General features: G+C 38.6%; 1 protein-coding gene across 2 annotated transcripts in view; it reads right to left on the bottom strand.

Annotated features, from left to right (window-relative positions):
• Positions 1-25,978, bottom strand: part of GYS2 (glycogen synthase 2) — a 95,098-nt gene that overhangs the window by 59,504 nt on the left and 9,616 nt on the right. Inside the window, exons 2-3 of one of the 2 annotated variants that reach the window (XM_053555615.1) lie at positions 18,061-18,185; positions 16,445-16,611 (exon numbers count right to left, since the gene is read on the bottom strand). The gene's annotated coding sequence lies outside the window, so the exon portion shown is untranslated. The remainder of the gene's footprint in view (positions 1-16,444; positions 16,612-18,060; positions 18,186-25,978) is intronic. The other variant, XM_053555614.1, reaches the window with a different exon arrangement.

The following is a 25,978-nucleotide window of genomic DNA, read 5'->3' as shown; positions in this document are numbered from 1 at the left end:
TCAAAAGTAAGGAAGGACAAGAATGGTCACTTCATATTTGTTAAGGGTAATACTCAATATGATGAGATCTCAATTATTAAAATCTATGTACCCAATCAGAATGCACCTCAATTTATAAGAGAAACTCTAATAGACATGAACAACTTGATTTCCTCCAGCTCCATAATAGTTGGAGATTTCAACACTCCTTTGGCAGTGTTGGATCCATCCTCCAACAAGAAGCTGAGCAAAGAAATCTTAGATTTAAACCTAACCATCCAACATTTGGATTTAGCAGACATCTACAGAACATTTCATCCCAACAAAACTGAATACACATTCTTCTCATCAGCTCATGGAACTTACTCCAAAATCGATCACATCTTAGGTCACAAGTCTAACCTCAGTAAATTTAAAGGAAAACACATTATTCCATGCATCTTCTCGGACCACCATGGAATAAAACTTGAGTTGAGTAACAACAGGAATCTGCATACTCATACAAAAACATGGAAGTTAAATAACCTTGTGCTGAATGATAGCTGGGTCAGAGATGAGATTAAGAAAGAAATCGCCAATTTTTTGGAACACAACAACAATGAAGACACGAACTATCAGAACCTCTGGGACACTGCAAAGGCAGTTCTAAGAGAGAAATTTATAGCACTGCAAGCCTTCCTCAAGAGAACGGAAAGAGAGGAAGTTAACAACTTAATGGGACATCTCAAGCAACTGGAAAAGGAAGAACATTCCAACCCCAAACCCAGTAGAAGAAAAGAAATAACCAAAATTAGAGCAGAATTAAATGAAATTGAAAACAAAAGAATAATACAACAGATCAATAAATCAAAAAGCTGGTTTTTCAAAAAGGTCAATAAAATAGATAAACCTTTGGCCAACCTAATCAGGAAAAAAAGAGTAAAATCTCTAATCTCATCAATCAGAAATGACAAAGACAAAATAACAACAGACTCCTCAGAAATCCAAAATCCTTAATGAATATTACAAGAAACTGTATTCTCAGAAATATGAAAATCTGAAGGAAATTGACTGATACTTGGAAGCATGTCACCTTCCAAGATTTAGCCAGAATCAAGTGGAAATATTGAACAGGCCCTTATCAAGTTCAGAAATAGCATCAACCATACAAAACCTCCCTAAAAAGAAAAGCCCAGGACCAGATGGTTTCATGTCAGAATTCTACCAAACCTTTAAAGAGGAATTAGTAGCTATATTACTCAACCTGTTCCAAAAGGTAGAAAAAGAAGGAAGACTACCTAACACATTCTATGAAGCAAACATCACCCTGATCCCCAAACCAGGAAAAGGCACAAGAAAAGAAAATTATAGACCGATATCACTAATGAATATAGATGCAAAAATATTCAACAAGATCTTAACAAACAGAATCCAGCAACACATTAAACAAATGTATACATCATGACCAAGTCGGTTTCATCCCAGGGTGTCAAGGCTGGTTCAATATATGTAAATCTATAAATGTAATCTAGCACATAAACAAATTAAAAAACAAAGACCATATGATTCTCTCAATCGATGCAGATAAAGCTTTTGATAATATCCAGCATCCCTTCATGATCAGAACACTTAAGAAAATTGGTATAGAAGGGACATTTCTTAAACTGATAGAGACCATCTACAGCAAACCCACAGCCAATATCATATTGAATGGAGTTAAATTGGAATCATTTCCACTCAGATCAGGAACCAGACAAGGCTGCCCATTGTCTCCATTGCTTTTTAACACTGTAATGGAAGTTTTAGCCACTGCAATTAGGGAAGAAAAGGTGATCAAGGGTATCCATATAGGGTCAGAAGAGATCAAACTTTCGCTCTTCGCAGATGATATGATTGTATATCTGGAAAACACCAGGGACTCTACTACAAAACTCTTAGAAGTGATCAAGGAATACATCAGCGTCTCAGGTTACAAAATCAACATTCATAAATCGGTAGCCTTTATATATACCAACAATAGTCAAGTTGAAAAAACAGTTAAGGACTCTATCCCATTCACAGTAGTGCCAAAGAAAATTAAATATTTGGGAATTTATCTAACAAAGGACGTGAAAGATCTCTATAAAGAGAACTATGAAACTCTAAGAAAAGAAATAGCTGAAAATATTAACAAATGGAAAAACATACCATGCTTATGGCTGGGAAGAATCAACATTGTTAAAATGTCCATACTACCCAAAGCAATATATAATTTCAATGCAATCCCTATTAAAGCTCCACTATCATACTTTAAAGATCTTGAAAAAACAATACTTTGTTTTATATGGAATCAGAAAAAAACTCGAATAGCCAAGACATTACTCAGAAATAAAAACAAAGCAGGAGGAATCACGCTACCAGACCTCAGACTATACTACAAATCGATAGTGATCAAAACAGCATGGTATTAGCACAAAAACAGAGAAGTAGATGTCTGGAACAGAATAGAGAACCAAGAGATGAATCCAGCTACTTACCGTTATTTAATCTTTGACAAGCCAATTAAAAACATTCAGTGGGGAAAAGATTCCCTATTTAACAAATGGTGCTGGGCGAACTGGCTGGCAACCTGTAGAAGACTGAAACTGGACCCACACCTTTCACCATTAACTAAGATAGACTCTCACTGGATCAAAGATTTAAACTTAAGACATGAAACTATAAAAATACTAGAGGAGAGTGCAGGGAAAATCCTTGAAGAAATCGGTCTGGGTGAGTATTTTATGAGGAGGACCCCCTGGGCAATTGAAGCAGCTTCAAAAATACACTATTGGGACCTGATCAAACTAAAAAGCTTCTGCACAGCCAAGAACACAGTAAGTAAAGCAAGCAAACAGCCCTCAGAATGGGAGAAGATATTTGCAGGTTATGTTTCCGACAAAGGTTTAATAACCAGAATCCACAGAGAACTCAAACGCATTAGCAAGAATAGAATAAGGGATCCCATCGCAGGCTGGGCAAGGGATTTGAAGAGAAACTTCTATGAAGAAGACAGGTGCACAGCCTCCAGACATATGAAAAAATGGTCATCATCTTTAATCATCAGAGAAATGCAAATCAAAACTACTTTGAGATACCATCTAACTCCAGTGAGACTAGCCTATATCACAAAATCCCAAGACCAGAAATGTTGGTGCGGATGTGGAGAAAAGGAAACATTTTTGCACTGCTGGTGGGAATGCAAATTAATGCATTCCTTTTGGAAAGCGATATGGAGAACACTTAGAGATCTAAAAATAGATCTGCCATTCAATCCTGTAATCCCTCTACTGGGCATATACCCAGAAGACCAAAAATCACATCATAACAAAGATAGTTGTACCAGAATGTTTATTGCAGCCCAATTCATAATTGCTAAGTCATGGAAAAAGCCCAAGTGCCCATCGATCCACGAATGGATTAATGAATTGTGGTATATGTACACCATGGAATATTATGCAGCCTTAAAGAAAGATGGAGACTTTACCTCTTTCATGTTTACATGGATGAAGCTGGAACATATTCTTCTTAGTGAAATATCTCAAGAATGGAAGAAAAAGTACCCAATGTACTCAGCCCTACTATGAAACTAATTTAGGGTTTTCACACGAAAGCTATAACCCAGTTACAACCTACGAATAGGGGGAAGAGGGAAAGGGAGGGGAGGGAGGGGGAGGTGGGTAGAGGAAAGGGGATTGGTGGGATTACACCAGTGGTGCATCTTACAAGGGTATATGTGAAACTTGGTAAATGGTCTGTGAAGCTAGTGAATGATGCCCTATGATTATATCAATGTACACAGCTATGATTTAATTAAAAAAAAAAAACAAATATTATTGAATTGATAAAGAATAATTCAATGCATGTAAAGTGTTAAAATGTGGGAAGGCATTTGCAAAAGAAATTAGGTTCTCAAATTATCATCAGGGTAATACTGCAGATAAATGACATATATTTGTATTTCCGTGTGTTTCCTTTATACCAATCCTAACATGTATGTCCTACCTTGAGATACACTGCCTAGTAGCATATTGCCCTTGTATGTCTTAATTCAGAGCCTCACAGGAATGTGCCCTATATTCCAAAACACAGAAAGGTCATGGGAAGATTGTCACAAAGACTGTCACGTTTTGAGAGTTGGGATGCAGTTGGAAAGATTCAGCCCATGTTTCCAAAGTGCTGCTGCTGCATATCAGTGTGCTAACATGTGGTTCAGCAAGAGAAGCAGCCGCAGATTAATACCAAGAAGTGGAGAAGAAATGAGCAACAGCACTCAGCCAGCATTGCAGGTGAACATCTCCGCGTTCTCAGCAATTCTGGTAGCTTAGTCAAAGTTTTTTTTTTTTTTTTTTTTTTAGATAGAGTCTGGCTCTGTTGCCTTGGGCTAGAGTACCATGGCATCTTCAGAGCTCACTTTAACCTCAGACTCCTGCATTGAAGAGAATCTCCTGGTTCAGCCTCTGAGGTGGAACTACAGATGGAGCGCCACCACCCCAGCTAATTTTTCTACCTTAGTAGAGATGGAGTCTCACTCCTTTCCAGGCTGGCCTTAAACTCCTGAGCTTGAACAATGCTCCTGCCTCAGCCTCCCAGAATCTTAGGGTTACAGGTGTGAGCCACTGCTCCTGGCTTCAAACTATTTTTTGAATGTCACTGTAGAAAATAGTGTTGGCTTTGTAATTGGACAGCCATTTAATAGGTTTATGACCTTGGGAGTTAACAGAAACCTCCTAGAGTCATGGAAGACTTATGTAAATCTCTCTGATAGAGATGAAGGATCTGACCTGGCATATGAGTACAATTCTGGTGATTCTGCTTTTTACTGTAATAATCCCATACTGGCTTTAAGGAAAAATGGTTATTATATATAAATATACTTTCCTTACTACAAACACTGTTAGTTATTATTACAAAGAATTGTTTCGTGGATGACTGTTTTTAAATCATAGGTAAATTTAACACTCAAGAGAATCCCAAACTAAAGCACCCCTGAGTCCAGTTGGGGAGTGGGTGCAACAAGGGCAAAAGTTAGAGGAAAACATCCACGTGAGTTTTGCCACAGTTCTGCACTGAACCTGCTCTGTAGCCTTACCCATCACTCACCCTACCCACCCCCCACCAGTAGCATACAAACATGTTTTATACTTTTCACCACCACATTCTTATTTCAAAGATACTGTTTTCTTGCAAAACAAACTTTCAGAATGACTTTATTATTATCTCCTTTCATTTTTATTATTGAATAAATAGAATAACAGATTAAGTTTGCCTGAAATATAGCTAGGGTCTTTTGTCTCTCCATAATTGTGACAAACCTGTAATTTTACAGGCTTTAAACCTGTAATCACTTTTGATCAACAGAAAAACAAAAAAGAAAAATTATCCCATACAAGAATGATAAAAGTAGATGAGTTTGCTTATTAGAGTATTTTTTCTGTCAACTTACAGGCTAGTCACATCACACATATCCAGTTCAAAGGAACCTCCTCAGCCCATTTTTCTTATTCAGACAGTTCCCACATGGCCCTTTGCTGCAGACAGTTCCAGGATAAACTGAGCCACAGCCACCCCTCCCCCGCTCCCCAGATGGTTCCTCATTGTCTAACTTTTGACCTTTTGATGCTGTCAGGTTCAATTCCACTGATGTCTTTAGGCTGTCCCAGCACATGAAAGATGATCCTCTCCTATCAAGCTACAGAGAATTCTTTCAGCTTATCAAATCTGTTTTTCTTCCAAGAGGACTTTACTCTTGGTTCTAGATTGAGGCGGTCACAAGGCTTAGATTCCACAAGAGGAAGAGAGGACATCCACGAAGTCTGTACTTGCAGCTGAAGCATTATTTGCTTATCAGATCCCCCAAAAGGTCCAAATCCAATCTGCTCCAAACAGTAAGGCTTCGTTATAGTCATCTTCGTGGTGTTAAGCTGCTTATGAACTTCCCTTTCTTAGCAGGAAGTGGTGAAGTGAATTAAGATTTCATTCAGTGTTTGTGGCCAGGCAGGGTTTACTCACATACTCAAATCCAAGATACTCCTTCAGTTCCTGAGCTGTGTGGACTGTAGCTCCTTTTGCAGGTGTTAGCTAAGGACATAGTGTAGCTTAGGCTAGGGCATTCTGGAGAACTGGGAAGGCTTGAACTAAGCTCTTGTCTTGGACAGCACCCACTTTAAGACACCTTTCCATTACACTCTCAATAGTGCTGCATTGGGAGTAGAAGAGGGACTAGTAGTTCCAGAGACTGTCTCCAAAACAGTCAGGACAGAGGAGGAACTTTTATCTAGGGGAGTCTTTGCTGGAGGATCATTGCCCTGAATGGATGGAAGGCTACGTGACATAGGCTTCCGACTGATATTTTACAGTAACTGGACCCTCAGATTGTCACAGCCAGTAACCTAAACACTCTCAATCTTGTAAGTTTAGGCTCCCTTCCTTGGAGTACCAAGGACATTGATGGAGAACTATAGTTAAAAATTCTGTTAACCGGTGGTTCGAAACTTTGCATCCAGCTGCTTGGAGTAAACCTTGCAGTTGAAGTTTATGGGCACTCTGTTCTTTGGTAAGAGAACTGCCCATATTATATTATTACAGTGTTAATCGGGGACCCAAAATGAAAAACAAACAAAAAATATAAAAACAACTTTCTACCAGGGGGATATCGTGAACTCCTGGAAGTGGAATTTTTGAATGAAATGACAAAGATTCCAAATACTATTTGTAAAATATCATTGAAATTAGGCAAACAAAACATTAACAAACTTAAAAAAACAAACCCTTAAAAGGAGGCGTTTGAAAGCCACAAGGTCCTAAAAACACAGCTCTCAGGGTTGCAGGTGGGTTTTCATTCTTCCTGCTGTGGAAAACGAAAGAGAAGAAAAGTTCGATTGACTTTTACATGTATCTTGGAGAGCCCTTTTACTGTGCAATAGGACTGGTATGGGGTTTTACTTGCCCTCTCTTCTATTAGTAATGTGGACGTGTGTCAAAAAGAATGAAAAGGGAAAAAGAGAAAAGCAACCAGTTGTCACCCTTGTGGGCTATACCGCTTACCTTTCTGCTGGAGAGTTCCCTTTGGGACGTGTTGGGGAGCAGCCCCGACCAGAGTCCTGTCAGTTGAAACTAACTTTCCCTGATGAGAGTGGGACAACCAGGGGTAGAGAGGAAAGGGAACAGAACAGTAAATTCTCTTGCCTCTTCGCTACCGGCAGGTGAGTATAACCACCCGTCTCCTAAGATCCAACGTCCATTGGAATCTCCTGAAAAGAAGCATGAGTGAACTGCTTTATGCCGTATGTCTAGAGAGGTAGAAAAAGGGTGGAAACGGAAAAGAGAAAGTAGCACAAAGTAAGGGGAATGTAATGCTTGGTGCAGAACTTTAAACAAATGGGCGAACTCCACTAGAATTATGTAAGCAGTGTATATTTTATAAATAAAATACATCATCAAAAAAATTTTAACTTTATTACATATTAGCAATTATGTCATATTGCCCTCAATGAAGAACATTTGGCATCCATGACAGTCTCCTGATATTTTCAATAAGGTTCTAACAATAAATTGAATTTTTCAAGTGGTGACATATTAAACATAGTCATATTAAAATAAAACCTGAATACAGTAAGAGGCCAATACAGTTATCAAATAAGGAATGGTAAGATTCAAAGAAAATTTTTATTAGCATCAAATCATTTTAGCTATGAATAAATAATAATCTAGTATTAAAAGTCCCTTGATAAGTAACTTAGTAACTTCCTGATAACTTAACAGATAATAACATTAATACTCAAATACAGTTTACAACCAAGTCCACTAGCATATACTGAACAGCCCACTTCACCCCAATTTGTGAAAATTTGTCTTTTCTATGGTTGGCTACCCTGAGTAATTATGTAGCCCTGAACAAAAAATAAAATATTTTTTCTAATAGTACTAAAAAAAATAAACACACTGACTTCTTTTTTGTTGTAGCTTTCTATTTCCTTTATAAAGAATATTTGGGCCCATTGCTAGCTATAGGAAAACATGAACTACGCATCACAAAATAGCCATCACAAAACTGATGTTACAGCCTCAGTTTCTTTGAACTTTAATTGAAACAAAATGTTCAAATACTCAGTTTTTTTAAAAGGTCCATTCATTGATAGCCTGAGAAATTACACTTACTAGGCAGACTCTTAGTATTCAATGTAATGATGTACTGGTATTTAAAAAGGTATTTAACACTGTAAAGGTTTTGTTTTGTTTTTGGTTTCTTCAGAAATTATTTCTACAATTTTTGAGGGGGAAGACTTTTTGATATGTTCATGTTAACATACTCAAGTCCCTCAAATTCTTCCTTATCAGGTAAAAAGATCCAACCAAGATTAAGCCTGAAACTCTTAAATTGTTCAACAATTTTGTGGCGTGTCATCAAAGAGGTATTTCATATATATTAATTTAGCAACGATCAACTTCGTTAAAGTTCAGTTGTGAAGAAAGAAAGATCATTTTGACCTTTTCAGAAAGCAGCTGGTATTTGGACATTTAATCACCATATTTTTTTTAATTATTAAATCATAACTGTATGCATTAATGCAATTATGGGGTATAATGTGCTGGTTTTATATACCATTTGAAATATTTTCATCAAACTGGTTAACATAGCCTTCACCGCATTTTCTTAGTTATTGAATCACCATATTTTAAATGTGATCTTTGCACCATCTTCCTTATGTCACATGAAGTTCTATTTTCTATGTACTGCATATATACATATACTTAGAAAAATATATATAAAGGGACAATAAGAGGCAAATAGAGGCGTGGCTGGAATTCAGTTGTTGCACTTTTAAAAGGACTCTACATGCCGATTTTGAAAGCACATAATGTTCTACTAGACGGCTGCAGTCAACATGGATGTGACAAAATCATTCGCAGACTGGTTCCTGCTCCCCAAATCCTGCATACCGTGGATATGAATGCAAACACTGTGGTAAAAGACTCATCTTAAACGCAACACTTTATTAAATAAACTACATTACAGATCTTTACATTAAACAGAGGAAAAGCAATTCTACTATCATATGCCAGTGTCTCATTTTTCATGGCTCCTCATGTTCATCCATCCTGGGTCAAACATTTGAGTCTTCATCTGTGATGCTGGCACTGGGGGAACGGGCAGCAAAGTCTTTAAACATGTCATCTTCTGGCTTGGCGCCCATAGCACAGTGGTTACGGTGTTGGCCACATGCACCGAGACTGGCTGGCGGGTTAGAACCTGGCCTGGGACAGCTAAGCAACAATGACAACTGCAACAAAAAAATAGCCAGGCGTTGTGGTGGGCGCCTGTAGTCCCAGCTACTTGGGAGGCTGAGGCAAGAGAATCGCTTAAGCCCAAGAGTTTGAGGTTGTTGTGAGCTGTAATGCCATGGCACTCTACTGAGGGCGACATACTGAGACTGTCTCGAAAAGTAAATAAATAAATAAATAAATAAATAAATAAATAAAAATAAACATGTCCTCTTCTTTTAACCTGTGCTGGAAAATAAGCAGATGGGGAGTCACACCCTGACAGCCAAGACCTCACAAATAAGTGTTCCTCAAAATATGTTCAGTCCTTCAGAGTTATTCTGAAAGATATTTATAAAATACTATTTTCAATTCATTTTACCAAGTTACCATCAGATTGTTGATGCCTTCAGAGAATGCAACTATCTGTCTTACTGTCCCCTCTGAATCTTACATCTGCAAAGAACAAACCACAACATGACATACGCATTTTCATAATTTTAAGGAAAGTGCAGCAAAATGAACAAATGTCTAAGAAAAAATAATGCAAATGGTACTGAATGGGATAGGAGCGACAGAACACTTTTGATGATGATCCCTCTCCTTACTACTATTAGAAGTGAAAAATTAGAAGCAGCATTTTAGTGACACACCCGGTCTAATGACTTTTGTAATAGTACCGAAGGATTGCTGATTACAGGGCTAGATGTAGTCCTGTTACTCTAGCCTGAAAAGGTTAGGGAGAATGACCTGCCCATTCCTGCCTTGTTTTAATATGTAGATTTCCCTAATATAGAGATGGTATTACGTCGGTAAATAGCACAGGCTTTGGAGCCAGCTAAATAGGTAGGAGACCTTAGGCAAGTCACGTAAGCTCTCCATGCTCAGTTTTCTTATCTTCAAAATGAGGATAACAATACTCTCTTGTCTTAAGATCACCGTGAACATTAATGCCTAATAAGTGCTTAGGATGGCATGTGGAATGTAGTAACTGATCTGAAAGTGTTTACTATTATTTTATTATCTTTATATTTAGTTATTTGAAGAAAACATCCTTGATTAGCAGACAATATACAAAGTTTCTATTTAGCGCCTAAGTGCTGGAAGCACTTTCAAGGAGGTATATAGGATTGCCTTTACGTGCTCTAAATCATCTTTGTCATACAGGTGCATGTCGAAACCAGGTTCAGATCCTTTTTTTTAGAAGCATTTCCAGATGCCTGTCCCAATTCCATTGGCAAACGTATTTATTACCATTTTCTTATTTCTATTACTCCAATTCTGAAAATGACCGAAGGTAAGTTTCTTTCACTTGAAAAGAAAAGCAAACAAAAATATTCAGAGGTCTGATAAAATTCATATGACAAAGGATGGCCAACTTTTTTGCACCTCACCACCCCTCATGTATAATTTAATTATTCACGGTCATATAGAGAAAAGCAATTGGATGATTAAATTTGTATAACAGAAATTATAGCATCCTAGCTACATAAGTGATACATCAAAAATAAATGATCCTTCTTATGAATCTCAGAAGATTAATCTTGTTTTTCTTATCCACACCAACCAACTGGATGGTCACTCTGATAAGCAAAATATGCCAAGAGCCTTAGTTTTGATAGGACTTAAGGATTTCTCAGGGTTGAATCTAATTTGTCAAGGTTTTCCAATCTAAGATCAGCAAGAGAAACTGCTCCTTACGATATTTTCTCTTTGGGTGAGGCTATGCTTATCCTCTGTGCCTGTTCTGTTTCCATATAGGACTGCTAAAAGAATTCTTGCTCTTTTGGAGAGAAAACTTCCAGTGATGCTTAGAAGAGAAACTCCATCTCAGTCAATGGATAGTACGTGATACTAGCTATTAAGAAAAGAGTCATCAGGCTAATGACTGAGAATTTAACTAGATTGAACTCTTGCACAGGTATCAAACCTGGCATGTCTTTAAAGGAGAAAAGGATCCAAAGAAAAAATGCTCAGATAGACAGAAGGGCTTAAAAAAAGAAAAACTGTCTGTTAAATATTTCTAGAGGAATTGGTAAATCGAATCTCCACATTACACTAGTTGAGATAATATATAGAAATGATTTCAAAAAAAGAAAAATCTGAATTTGGTAGAATCCACAAATCCAGGTAAGTTAGGAAATACCAGTCGCTGCTGGTTTTCCTTTAACCTTTCTTAAGTATCTTTTCCTAACTTGCAATGCTGGTCAATCATAAGCCAGACAAGTTGAATCTGTACAAGGAGAAATGCTCCTCTTACATTTGACTTAGTCATAGGAAAAACAGGACAACTGCAATGAGTATTAGGGCCACATCCTGGGCTCTCTGCACTGGCAATACATTGATCACAGACACCAACATCTCACTTTTCATTACCACTGACCCTAATAAAATACATGACTTGATAGGACCCTTCAAAAACGCCTTTTCTCAATGACTGTTAAAGATAGGTATTCCTTCAACTCATCTATAAAATCTCAGAAACTAGAACAAAGAGGTAATGGTCAAAACTGAGCCATTATTTCAGGCAATTACTAAATGGTACAAGCATGAATCACCCCTCACTGTGGCCGTAGCTGTTAGATGTGCATAGTTGGGTAACCCCATGGCATCTCCCTCTGGCATTAGGCCTCATGCCTTCACAACAAAGTGTGCTTTTGTGGGATTTTCAATAACTGAGTCATTGTTTCTGCAATAAAAAAGGTTCTAGAACCTATAAAGAAAAAGAAAATTAAGATTGTTTAAAAGTGCCATAGGTTATACATGTTTGCACTGTGCTTTACAACTTACAAAGCTCTTTCAATTTGACTGTCTCCAACGAGCCCATCACCAGCCCCATGAGGCAGTCAGGGAATGAACTTTGATCTTCAGTTTACATATCTTTTCTTCATTTTGCCCAAGTTAGTGAGTGGTAGAACTACATTTCCACGCATGTGACTGTCCATGTATATAAAATTAATGCCTATTTTTTCTTGGAGCCTGTAGGAAAAGCTGGCCTCCTCAGTCCAGCCTCATTTGTTCTTAGACTTTGTTTTTTCTGTACTCCTTCCTTTCCCATGCTCTAACCCCCACATGGTTCCACCTGTGTAACTAGAGCCAAAGTCTGTTTTATAGTAAAGCTTCTTAGTATTCTTGGGTGTATTTTTTTCCCTGACTCTTTAGTCCACAGACATAAATATCACAATAATGAATTCATTTCCTAAAGCAATACTTTATTGCTTTGAATGAAGGAAAGCTTGAAACTCTGTGATATAAATTGCTTAAAAGAGAATTCAAATTAACAAATATTTTTCTCCTTTTTTAAAGCATTGAGATGTTGAATAACTGTGCCCCATGAGGCAGCCTTCTTAGAACACACAGCTTACTATTTAGGATACTGTGGCCAACAACTGAAGTTCCTGATGGTGATTCATGCCCCACAGAATAGCATCACCCCATCAGAGGTTCAGCAGTGGACCAACCTCTGAGCGATGGAGTGGCTGTCCTCTATGGACTAGGCAGAATATGCTCCCAATCTCAGAGGCAGTGGTGTCCATGGTGGGCTCATGATAAAAACCTGTTTCAATTTATATTGACTTATTTTGTTTCCTTTAGTTTAATGAGTAGGATTATTACCAGTTTACCTGTCATAAATCTAAAATCGTTTGACCCAACTCTCCTGCATTATTTCCAGGGAATCTTTCCTTTCAAAGTATTTTTATTTATGTCGTATAATTCTAGACCACATTTAAGCCCAGTTCTTTCTTATTGAACTCTTTCATGTTGAATAGATCTACCCATTCTCACAGGGTCACGTTTTAAAACTCTGGCAATGATACAAATTATGTTTCTGCATGTTGATGTTACTTGCATTAGGAGCTGCTTCCGAAGGCAGTACCCCAGAGACAGAAGCACTGATGTTACAACCCCTGAAGCCTGGATTTCACAACCAGTCTACCATTCACTAACCTGGGCAAAACCTGAAAATGATAAAAACAATTTGAAATATAGCACAGGGAGGTCCTATGCTGTGTTCAAAGAGAACATGTGGCAAATGAGACCCTTTAGTATCTGAAGGACAAAGAGTTTCCCCCTTGATGAAACCTGTGCGCACTGATCTGCCTGTGTAGAAGGGACTACATTCAAAACGTGTCTAGTCTAGCCCATTACACTTTACAAGATTTGGTATCAACACTTTGTACTTCAGGCTGTCAACCCTACCCTTTTATGTTCAGTCAGTCAATGTAGTAGCTATAAACCAGCCCTAAACTTTGATAAGAGTACAGAAGGTCTTATACCTCTTTTTATATTTAGTAGAGACAGGGTCTTGCTATGTTGCCTAGGCTGGAGGGCAGTGGCATATTCATAGCTCAGTGCAGCCTCAAACTCCTGGGCTCAAGTGATCCTCCTGCCTCGGCCCCGAGCAGATGCAATGACAGATGTGAACCACCACAACCTGCTAATTTTTTCTATTTTTTGTAGAGATGGTGCCTGGCTATGTTGCTCAATCTGGTCTTGAACTACTGACTGGAGTGATCCTCTCACCTCTGCCTCCCAAAGTACTGGAATTTCAGGCATGAGCCACCATGCCTGGCCCTTCTTAAGGTCCTAATAGGAAAGACATTATATAGTCTTGGTATGTCTAGGAATTCTCATAGAATGTATGTTTTTAAGTGCTTTCATAGACTTCATCAATTCCTAATGCTTATTGAGCAGTTGTCAGATACTTAACATATGTAAACTCACTTAATTGTCACAGTCCCCTGTTTGAGTAGGTACTAATTACTGTGATGAAAAAACTAAGGCACAAAGCATGGAAGTCACTGTTCAAAGTCACTCAGCTGGAATGAAAATGAGGCCTGATGAGGTAATGACTTTTACTACCACACTCTCAACTACCGCATTTCTTCCATTACCTCCCCCATATCATTCTGCTGAAATGCCACAACCTAATTAATGTCTTTTAAACGACTAATTTTTCTAGAAATAAACTGAAGACTAAAGGTGACCTTTAGGACAACATTTAATCCCAGGCCCCTCTGCTGGATAACTCCTTTCTACAAAGTATTTCCCGGTGCCCTGGCAGGTATATTTTAACCAAACCCTGGGTGTGACTCCAGAGCCAGGCTGTTCCTCACCACTCAACATGTTTAGTTATTACCAAGAAGTTGATCTGTGAGCCATCAAGTCTGGTTACCTAAAAATTCCTCCTTCCAATACAGTCAAGTTTTCTTTTGTCTAATTTCATTCTTTCTTTTGTTTATTTTATTATTATTATTTTTTGTACCACCACTTTCCACTTCAGTAAATTAACTTCCTATCTGAAGACACAGAGTTACTTGTCTATATAATTCCTTTCACTCCTTCCTATCTACAGAAAAATGCAGATCAAACTTCCTCAACTCTTGTTCTTTCCAATTACATCTTCTTTTTGTTTCCCTCATCCTTTCTTGCATCCCATCTAAAGATGAGTCCTTATGGAATTCAAGGCTAACCCACCACCCTTTCTGGATTTTGAATCTATCTCTATCCTCTTTTCCCTAGACCTCACACTCACTCTTTCCTGCCTTTAGTTTCATTGCTATCATCCTCTCTCCCTGCACCCTACTTAAACCCAAGCCACCATACCTACCATATCTCTCCCAGAAGGATGAACTAACTCTGCCACCTGTTGCTCAGGCCCTTCCATGTAGTCCCTAAGTTTTTGGACTCCAGAGTCTATGAATATCTCTACCATGCTACTAATACTGCTCTCTCCAAGTTTGTGAACTAACCTGGCATCTGGACTGGGGCCATTTCTAGGGCCTCCTCTAGGATGGGTCTCTGCACTAGATGGTGTGGACAGTCCACTTGTGTTGGGTGTGCTTCTTCCCTTGACCGCATTGGTTCTCCACTTCTCTGGACATTCCTTCTCCATCTCTTTCAATAACTCTTGCCTGAATACTTCTAAATATCAAGAGTTCCCTGAAGTCTGTGGGTTTGCTTCTCTTTTTCTTCTACATATTCTTGTTTGGAGAGTTCATCTATACTCACTCATGATCTATCAAACTAGGATTCTGCCTAAATTCCAAACCTAAATTTCTAAATTCTTGACTAATATTTATGTGGATAACACTGACTAACAGTTCTTAACAGCTTTTAACATGCCAAGTACAGAACCCCACCGGAGGCAGAACTATGATGTGGCTGAATATACTGGCCCTGAAGCTGTACCTGCCTGAGTTTAAATCCTGAATCCAGCACACACACTCTGTGTGATTTTGGGAAAGTGGCTTAGCTTCTCTGTGCCTTAAATTCCTCATCTGTAATATGGGAATAATCAAAGTTAAAATATCTAAGGTACTTAGAATAGTGCTTGATACATACCCAGTATTATTACCTATTATTAACGTTGTTTTATTCTCCTAAAAGTCTGATCAGACTAGTACTATTATTTTATCCATTTATACAGAGAGAAAAGCTAAGTAGTTTGTGATACAGATGTTCTCAAACTGCAGATGTTCAAACCTTAATTCATATTTCCCATTAAAATTCAACTATCATACAGCCTGGCAAGGAGGTGCATACCTGTAGTCCCAGCTACTAAGGAGGCTAAGGAAGGAATCAGGATCACATGAGCCTGAGAGTTTGAGGCTGCAGTGTGCTAAGTTTATGTCTGTTAAGAGCCACAGCACTCCATCTTGGAAACATAAGAACCTGTCTCTAAAAGAGCTTTTTGGTTTTTAATACAATTTGTTCTCTTTTAAAAAAAAATGTGTAGATCATATTAAATGATGCATAATCTATTTTGTTTCAAGAAGTAAATAAAATTTGGTGTATTATGATGCTAATACTAAATAATATTCTATCTTTCTGGACAGAAAGGTTTAAAATTCCTTTTTGAAAACTGGAATTCACTTCGCAAATCTCCATTTCAAATTAGGTTATTTCACTTTTCTTAGTTCCACTTGAATGATAAAATGAAGAAAAGATATAACACAAAAGGCCACCAGGGAAGCCATAGGACTGATCAACTACATTTGGCAATTCTGAGGATTTTTTGAGTTGTCTTTACCATGGATAATCAAAATACAATATCCATTATGACCTAAACTTAAAACCTATTTTAAGTGTAAATGTAATAAGCTGCTTTATGCAAAGCCCTGAAGTAAGGGAGAACAGAAGACAGGAAGATCAGCATTTAAAAGGTGTCCAAGATGATGAACCAACCACACACATACCTTACCTTTAAAAGTTCTAGATTGCCCTCCTTGGCCATGGGCATGCCCTTTTTTACTGGATACCCCATTTTGACAGGAAGAGGTACTGTAGAGGGTTTAAATGGCGCTGCAACAGGTAAATGCTAGGCCAGTCCTGGTCAACAGCCACTTTCTCTGTCCTTGGAGGCAGTGCCTAAGAAACATAAAATAGTTTCATATGGAAAAAGAAACATTCTTTAATTTTAAACCAAAAAGCTGCAATTACAAGAAATAAAAGCAGAACTACAACCAATGTCAAATCTGAGCTCTCACAAAGCTGCTGTTATTCAAATAAAAAAACCACTAAACCTATCTAAATTATCTCTGCATTCTCTGCTCAGACCCTCTGGCAAGGATACCCTTCAATATTACATTTCCTTCACCAAAAGTTTCTCTACTTATTTAACTAGACTCCTACCAAATTTTGAAATTTTATTTATGAAGGAGTATATTTTCAAAATAATTTCTAAAATAGTTGATGGAAGTCAAATAAGAGGACCGTATAAACTTGAAAATAAAGAACATGGAAAATAAAATATAAGAACTTGGAAATAGGTAAACTAGGGTTAAACTGATTGAATAAAAAAAAAGATCAATTATGTCCCTCTTAAGGTACAGAAAAAAACTCGTATTTGTTAGTTACTTAATCACATTTGAATTTTTTAAAACAAAACTGTATTGTACAGGGAGAGATGGCCAGCATACAAAAGCAGAGTTTAAAGTAGCAAAATTCAGCAATGCCCATCTGAGCAATATCGAAACCAGCGTAGTATATGTCCTAGAAGCAGTTAATATTCCTGTGAAAATAATGTTCTCGATGATTGCAATTTGATATCATTTAACTTCCAACTAATGTGCTTTTGGTCTGATTCCATGGTCACCAACTGACAGTATAACTTGGATTCTTCTATAGAGATGCCCACAGGGTAGGTTAGATTAATATCCCAGGCTGCAAGATTGTCAAAGGCATCATCAAAAAAAATTCTATATTCTGGTTTATGCATGTTTTCCAGGAGTATGTGAGTGAGCCCACCTCTCAAAGAGGATCCATTCTTTGGGTATTGACCCCTCCCCCCAAAAAAAGTCGAGGATTAACCACAGCTGGGAAGGCCTATAAACATGATCTCGTATAGCTTTCTCTGATAGCACCTTTTTACCTCATAATGAGTATCTGTCCTATCTCATTTTAGAACTTCAGGAACCATTAAGATAGTATATAGTGAAATATATAAATTCTTTAACTTTTCTTCTGGCAGCCTTTTGGTTTCGAATGTTCTTTCTGTTGTACCCAAAAGACAACACAATAATTATAGAGAATTTTACAACACAGAGTTAGTTGTTCAACATCAATTGTGATCCCATCATTCTAACACATATTAAGGTTTTTGGTAATTTAAATATGAGACAACCCACTTTCTGTAAGCTCAAGGACTGAAAAAACCTTAAAGAAAACAAAATTCACAAATAGCTAGGAAAATTCTACAGTTACTTAAATATAAAATTTATTATAGTTACTGATATGGAAAACTCATCGTCCAAAGAAATATTTTCAATAAATTTCAAGGTTCAAGTTAAATAAGCCCACTTTTCCAAGTTAAAATACCTAGCTAGAGCTTTCCTTTCGCCCCGCTGCTGCTTGGGAGAATCATTCCTGGGGTCTTGGGTCTCCCATGGTGCCCACTGTTGTCCCCTCCACCTTCAGGAAAGAAGGGCAGATGGTCTTCTTGCCTAATGAAGTAGAGGAGGGCCACGTAAATAGCCAGCTTGGGTGTGCAGTCCACCAGAACCAAGGAAAAGGCTCTGCAGCGGCTCTGCAAATAGGCGGGAGTGCCAGAAGAGTTGTGAAGGGTTAGGGCGGAGACAAGATGGCTGACTGAAGCCAGCTTTCCACAGAGGCTCCCGTCCAGAAGGACAGTTAAAGGACAGAAATTTAGCAAGTAACCTGCTGGATTAGAGCTGCACCAAGAGAGAAGGTTGAAGAACGCATGTCAACCCCACTGAGGCGAGCTGTGACTCCAAGGATACAAACAAAAGGTACAAAATCCATCACCAAGTGGATGGGAGTCCCCTCCTCCATGAGAATGGCTCGGAGTGCCCCACAAACAAACAAGCAGAGTTCAAAGGTCCTCCCACTATACTCGACAGGAGAGACCATCTAAAAACTGGACCTACCTCCCATACTAGGGTGCCACGGCGTTCTCCTGCCAGGCATAAAACTGTATAAAACTGTATATATTCTCTACCTGCAATTCTGAGCTCCCAGCACTCCCCTCCACTCTCACTCTGACGTCTGGAGGTCTGTCCCCCTGAGGTCCAGATTCTTGGGTGATTTCTCGAGGGGTGTGGACAGGGCCTGAACTGCAGCTAGTCAGTACTGATTCTGCAGGGGGGGAGTGAGGAGAGGACGGTCAGCTGAGAGGGAACCACGCCTGAGCGGTGGTGCCCCAAGGCGCAGAGCAGCAGCCGTTTTTGGCAACAATAGGGCTCACCCTCGTATATTCCAAAGTCACACCCCCTGTCTCTCTGGGCAACAAGAGGAGGCCGGGCATCTTCTCAGGTAGCAACCACCACAGAACAGATCTCAAACAGAAACGCAGCCCCGTGAGCAAAGGGTTTGCCTGAGGCGGTACCGGCCTGGGTGGAGTGGGGGACTAGAAAATGCACGCGCAGTGCTGGCTCCCTGACTCCCAGGGCAAGGCTGACCCAGAAGACCGCTTTACTGAGCCTAAGACACACCCGGCCCTCAGGGGATCGTCAGCTTATAGACAAAGGAAGGAAGGAAGCTAGAACGGACAGCTAACCATGCTGCGAATACAAACCTGTAGGAGCTAAGACAGGGCCTGAGGCACAGGTTCTGGGAACTCAAAACAGCTTCTCTTCTGCATGGGAATTTAGCAGGGACGGAAACAAATTCCCGCAAAGTTGATCTGTTCTCTCAGTAACATCAATCAGGGGCGGGGCTGGTACTGAGTGAACACCCCCCAGCTTCCATCAAGTGCCTGAGATTGTCAGGCCTCACCTCCCCCTGCTGGATAGAGGCAGAGAGCAGCGGCCTGGTTGAGCAGATATAGATTTCCTTGTGATTCAGGCAGATGCAAACACCTAGAGTATCTGCTCATGGGAGGCAACAGGGTCACAGCCCTGCAGGGTTATCAGTGACTGGGTGTGACAGAGGTACAAGGTTGGGAAGGAGGCATCAACCTTCCCAGACTAATCTATTTGCTGGGTGGGTCCCCCTGACTTCACAGAGCACCAGAGCAAGTCATATTTGAGTTGTCAACAGACTCATGCGATCTAGTTGCCAGAGACCTTTTAAACTCTCCCACCTGAGACAGGTGCTGATTGAGACAATTGATTTGGAACTTTTGAACTGAGCCAATCGCCTGAGGAGTATCCAAGTGGTGCCCTGGGTGTGTGGTTGTAGGAAGGTTTGATTTTCTTTTCCCAATTGTTGCCAGTGGAAGGTGGGACAACTTAATTGCTGGTATTTCTCCACAGCTGAGACTTCAACCCAGAGTAACTGTTTCACTAGGGTTGGACAGAGACCAGCTGAAAACAAGACAGAACCCACTTAGCCCTACCATACCAAATAGGTCCCCAGTTTCTCAGGCCGTAGCACTGTACAGGTCCTCAACAAAGTTCCAGGGGAAAAGTCAAACGGTGTAAAATAATCACAGGGCAGAATCAGCAGAAAAACTCTGGTAACATGAATAACCACAATAGATCAACCCCCCCAAGGAAAGATATGGCAGATGTAACTGAAGATCCCATTCATAAACAGCTGGCCGAGATGTCAGAAATTGAATTCAGAACTTGTATTGCAAACAAGATTAATAGAATGGAGGAAAATTTGGAATTAGAAATTTGAGGAGCAATTCAAAAGGCGGAATTAGAAATTCGAGGAGAAATACAAAAATTGTCTCAAGAATTAAACGAATTTAAAGACAAGATCACCAAAGATTTTGACACATTGAAGCAAGAATTTGCAGCCCTCAAAGATCTGAAAAATACAGTAGAATCCCTCAGTAAGAGAGTGGAGCAAGCAGAAGAAAGGATTTCTGACATTGAAGACAAAGCTTTTGAATGCTCCCAAACTCTCAAAGAGGAAGAGAAATGGAGAGCAAAAATGGATCATTCTCTCAGAGAGCTCTGGGATAATTCGAAGAAGGTCAATATCTGCCTCATTGGAATCACTGAAAGTGATGAAGTGGCCTTGTATGGCACAGAGGCTGTTCTCCAGGAACTTATGAAAGAGAATTTGCCAGACAAGCCAAGAGATTCTGAAATTCAGATAGCAGACAGTTTCAGAACCCCAGCATGACTCAATCCCTATAAGACATCCCCCAGGCATATTATAATTAACTTCACTAAAGTAAATATGAAGGAGAAACTTCGAAAGCAGACAGACAGAAGAAAACCATTCCCTACAATATTAGAATGACTGCAGATCTCTGTGCTGCAACTTTTCAAGCCAGAAGAGGGTGGTCATCGACTTTTAATCTCTTAAAGCAAAATAACTTTCAACCCCAGATCCTCTACCCAGCTTAACTGAGTTTCATTTATGATGGAGAAATTAAATATTTTAATGACATTCATACGTTGAAGAAATTTGCCATAACCAAACCAGCTCTTCAGGATATTCTCAGACCTATGCTCCATAATGACCAACCCAATCCTATACCACAAAAGTAAACTCACTCAGAAACTTTTGATCAAACTCCAACTACCACAGTAGCGAAACGATTAACAATGTCCACTGGACTTTCGAAAAACTCGATACCCAAAACTTTACCAGACTTACCAATATTCTCCATTAATTTGAATGGCTTAAACTGTCCTCTAAAGAGGCACAGGTTGGCTGACTGGATACAAAAACTCAGGCCAGATATTTGCTAGGTACAAGAATCGCATCTGACCTTAAAAGATAAATATAGACTCAGGGTGAAAGGATGGTCATCCATATTTCAGGCAAATGGTAATCAGAAAAAAGCAGGTGTTGCAATTCTATTTGTAGACACAGTAGGCTTTAAACCAACAAAAGTAAGGAACGATAAGAATGGTCACTTCATATTTGTTAAGGGTAATACTCAATATGATGAGATTTAAAGTATTAATATTTATGCACCTAACCAGAATGTGCCTCAATTTCTAAGAGAAACTCTAACAGACATGAGCAACTTGATTTCCTCCAGCTCCATTATAGTCAGAGATTTCAACACTCCTTTGGCAGTGTTGGATCGATCCTCCAATAAGAAGCTGAGCAAAGAATTTTTAGATTTAAACCTAACCATCCAACATTTGGATTTAGCAGACATCTACAGAACATTTCATCCCAACAAAACTGAACACAAATACTTCTCATCAGCCCCCGGAACATACTCCAAAACTGATCACATCTTAGGTCACAAGTCTAACCTCAGTAAATTTAAAGCAATAGGGCGGCACCTTAGCTCAAAGGAGTAGGGCGCTGGCCTCATATGCAGGAGGTGGTGGGTTCAAACCCAGCCGTGGCCAAAAAAAAAAAAAAATAAATATATTTAAACCAATAGAAATTATTCCTTGCATCTTCTCGGACCACCATGGCATAAAAGTCGAACTCAGTAACAACAGGAATCTGCATACTCATACAAAAACATGGAATTTAAATAACCTTATGCTGAATGATAGCTGGGTCAGAGATGAGATTAAGAAGGAAATCACCAAATTTTTGGAACAAAACAACAATCAAGACACGAATTATCAGAACCTCTGGGATACCGCAAAGGCAGTCCTAATAGGGAAATTTATAGCACTGTAAGCCTTCCTCAAGAGAGGAAGTTAACTACTTAATGGGATATCTCAAGCAACTGGAAAAGGAAGAACATTCCAACCCCAAACCCAGTAGAAGGAAAGAAATAACCAAAATTAGAGCAGAATTAAGTGAAATTGAAAACAAAAGAATTGTACAACAGATCAATAAATCAAAAAGTTGGTTTTTTGAAAAGGTCAATAAAATGGATAAACCTTTGGCTAACCTAATCAGGAAAAAAAGGAGTAAAATCTCTAATTTCATCAATCAGAAACGACAAAGATGAAATAACTATAGACTCCTCAGAAATCAAAAAAATCCTTAATGAATATTACAAGAAACTTTATTCTCAGAAATATGAAAATCTAAAGGAAATTGACCAATACTTGGAAGCACGTCACCTTCTAAGACTTAGCCAGAATCAAGTGGAAATGTTGAAAAGGCCAATATCAAGTTCTGAAATAGCATCAACCATATGAAATATCCCTAAAAAGAAAAGCCCGGGACCAGATGGCTTCACATCAGAATTCTACCAAACCTTTAAAGAGGAACTAGTACCTATATTACTCAACCTGTTCCAAAATATAGAAAAAGAAGTAAGATTACCTAACGCGTTCTAAGAAGCAAACATCACCCTGATCCCCAAACCAGGAAAAGACCCAACAAAAAAAGAAAATTATAGACCAATATCACTAATAAATACAGATAGAAAAATATTCAACAATTTGACCCTAACAAACAGAATCCAGCAACACATCAAACAAATTATACATCATGACCAAGTCGGTTTTAGCCTAGGGTCTCAAGGCTGGTTCAATATACCTAAATCTATAAGTATAATTCAGCACATAAACAAATTAAAAAACAAAGACCATATGATTCTCACAATTGATGCAGAAAAAGCTTTTGATAATATACAGCATCCCTTCATGATCAGAACGCTTAAGAAAATTGGTATAGAAGAGACATTTCTCAAACTGATAGAGGCCATCTACAGCAAACCCACAGCCAATTTCATATTGAACGGAGTTCAATTGAAATCACTTCCACTCCGATCAGGAACCAGACAAGGCTACCCATTGTCTCCGCTGCTCTTTAACATTGTAATGGAAGTTTTAGACATCACAATTAGGGAAGAAAAGGTGATCAAGGGTATCCATATAGGGTCAGAAGAGAGCAAACTTTCGCTCTTCGCAGATGATATGATTGTATATCTGGAAAAACCAGGGATTCTACTACAAAACTCTTAGAAGTGATCAAGGAATACAGCAGCATCTAAGGTTACAAAATCAACATTCATAAATCAGTAGCCTGTATATATACCAACAATAGTCAAGCTGAAAAAACAGTTAAGGACTCTATTCCATTCACAGTAGTGCCAAAGAAGAGGAAATATTTGGGAGTTTATCTAACAAAGGACGTGAAAGATCTCTATAAAGAGAACTATGAAACTCTAAGAAGAGAAATAGCTGAAAATGTTAACAAATGGAAAAACAAACCATACTCATGGCTGGGAAGAATCAACATTGTTAAAATGTCCATACTACCTAAAGCAATATACAATTTTAATGCAATCCCTATTAAAGCTCCACTGTCATACTTTAAAGATCTTGAAAAGATAATACTTTATTTTACATGGAATCAAGAAAAACCTTGAATAGCCAAGACATTACTCAGAAATAAAAACAAAGCAGGAGGAATCACGCTACCGGACCTCAGACTATACTATAAATCGATAGTGATCAAAACAGCATGGTACTGGCACAAAAACAGAGAGGTAGGTGTCTGGAACAGAATAGAGAACCAAGAGATTAACCCAGCTACTTACTGTTATTTGATCTTTGACAAGCCAATTAAAAACATTCAGTGGGGAAAAGTTTCCCTATTTAACAAATGGTGCTGGGTGAACTGGCTGGCAACCTGTAGAAGACTGAAACTGGACCCACACCTTTCACCATTAACTAAGATAGACTCTCACTGGATTAAAGATTTAAACTTAACACATGAAACTATAAAAATAGTAGAAGAGAGTACAGGGAAAATCCTTGAAGAAATCGGTCTGGGCGAGTATTTTCTGAGGAGGAACCCCTGGGCAATCGAAGCAGCTTCAAAGATACACTACTGGGACCTGATCAAACTAAAAAGCTTCTGCACAGCCAAGAACACAGTAAGTAAAGCAAGCAGACAGTCCTCAGAATGGGAGAAGATATTTGCAGGTTATGTCTCCGACAAAGCTTTAATAACCAGAATCCACAGAGAATTCAAATGTATAAGCAAGAAAAGAACAAGTGATCCCATCACAGGCTGGGCAAGGGACTCGAAGAGAGAAACTTCTCTGAAGAAGACAGGCGCACGGCCTACAGACATATGAAAAAATGCTAATCATCCTTAATCATCAGAGAAGTGCAAATCAAAACTACTTTGAGATCATCTAACTCCAGTAAGATTAGCCCATATCACAAAATCCCAAAACCAGAGATGTTGGCGTGATGTGGAGAAAAGGGAACACTTTTGCACTGTTGGTGGGAATGCAAATTAATACATTCCTTTTGGAAAGATGTTTGGAGAAGACTTAGAGATCTAAAAATAGATCTGCCATTCAATCCTATAATTCTTCTACTAGGCATATACCCAGAAGACCAAAAATCACATCATAACAAAGATATTTGTACCAGAATGTTTACTGCAGCCCAATTCATAATTGCTAAGTCATGGAAAAAGCCCAAGTGCCCATCGATCCATGAATGGATTAATCAATTGTGGTATATGTACGCCACGGAATATTATGCAGCCTTAAATAAAGATGGAGACTTTACCTCTTTCATGTTTACATGGATGGAGCTGGAACATATTCTTCTTAGTAAAGTATCTCAAGAATGGAAGAAAAAGTATCCAATGTACTCAGCCCTACTATGGAACTAATTTATGGGTTTCACATGAAAGTTATAAAACAGTTATAACCTAAGAATATGGGGATGGGGGAGAGGGAGGGAAGGGAAGGGGAGGATGGGCACAGGGAGGGTGTCTGGTGGGATTACACCTGCGGTGCATCTTACAAGAGTACATGTGAAATTTAGTAAATGTATAATATAAATGTCTTATCACAGTTACTAAGAAAATGCCAGGAAGGCTATGTTAAGCAGTGTAATGAAAATGTGTCAAACAGTCTACAAAACCAGTGTATGGTGCCCCATGATCGCATTAATGTATACAGCTATGATTTAATAAAAAGAAAATTAATTAAAAAAAATACCTAGCTAGAAATAAGCATTTTAAACCTTTTTAAAAAACTCCTTTGAAATGTTCTAATTATGCATATACTTGTTTGTATTTGGAGTTGCTCTACTCTTACTACCAAACTCCCCTTCAATTTTTCCTTCCTTATTGTGTATTAGAACTACCAATGCTACAGAAATACCACTAAGAAAATTCACAGCCATTCCTAATGAATCACATGACTGTAGAAGAGGGCCAGTAACTTCCATACAGAAAATACCTTTAAAACATTATCTTAAGCCTCTCTAAATAACTGCTTTGCTATACTGAAATAATAATGGCTATATTTATTGTGCATTCTCACATGCAGACACTGTGCTAAATGCTTTTCATTTAATCTTATTCTTACAGCAAACAGAAGTACTATTTATAGTACTATCCCTATTGAGAGGTCACTTACAGTCAAGAAAACTAAGGAAGAAAGATTAAGGTGACATTAGCATAGTTGGCTCAACTC

Source organism: Nycticebus coucang, chromosome 12 (assembly GCF_027406575.1).
Source record: "Nycticebus coucang isolate mNycCou1 chromosome 12, mNycCou1.pri, whole genome shotgun sequence".
Lineage (NCBI taxonomy): Eukaryota > Metazoa > Chordata > Mammalia > Primates > Lorisidae > Nycticebus > Nycticebus coucang.
The sequence above is the reverse complement of the archived record's forward strand: the minus strand, read 5'-3'. Positions and strand labels throughout refer to the sequence as shown.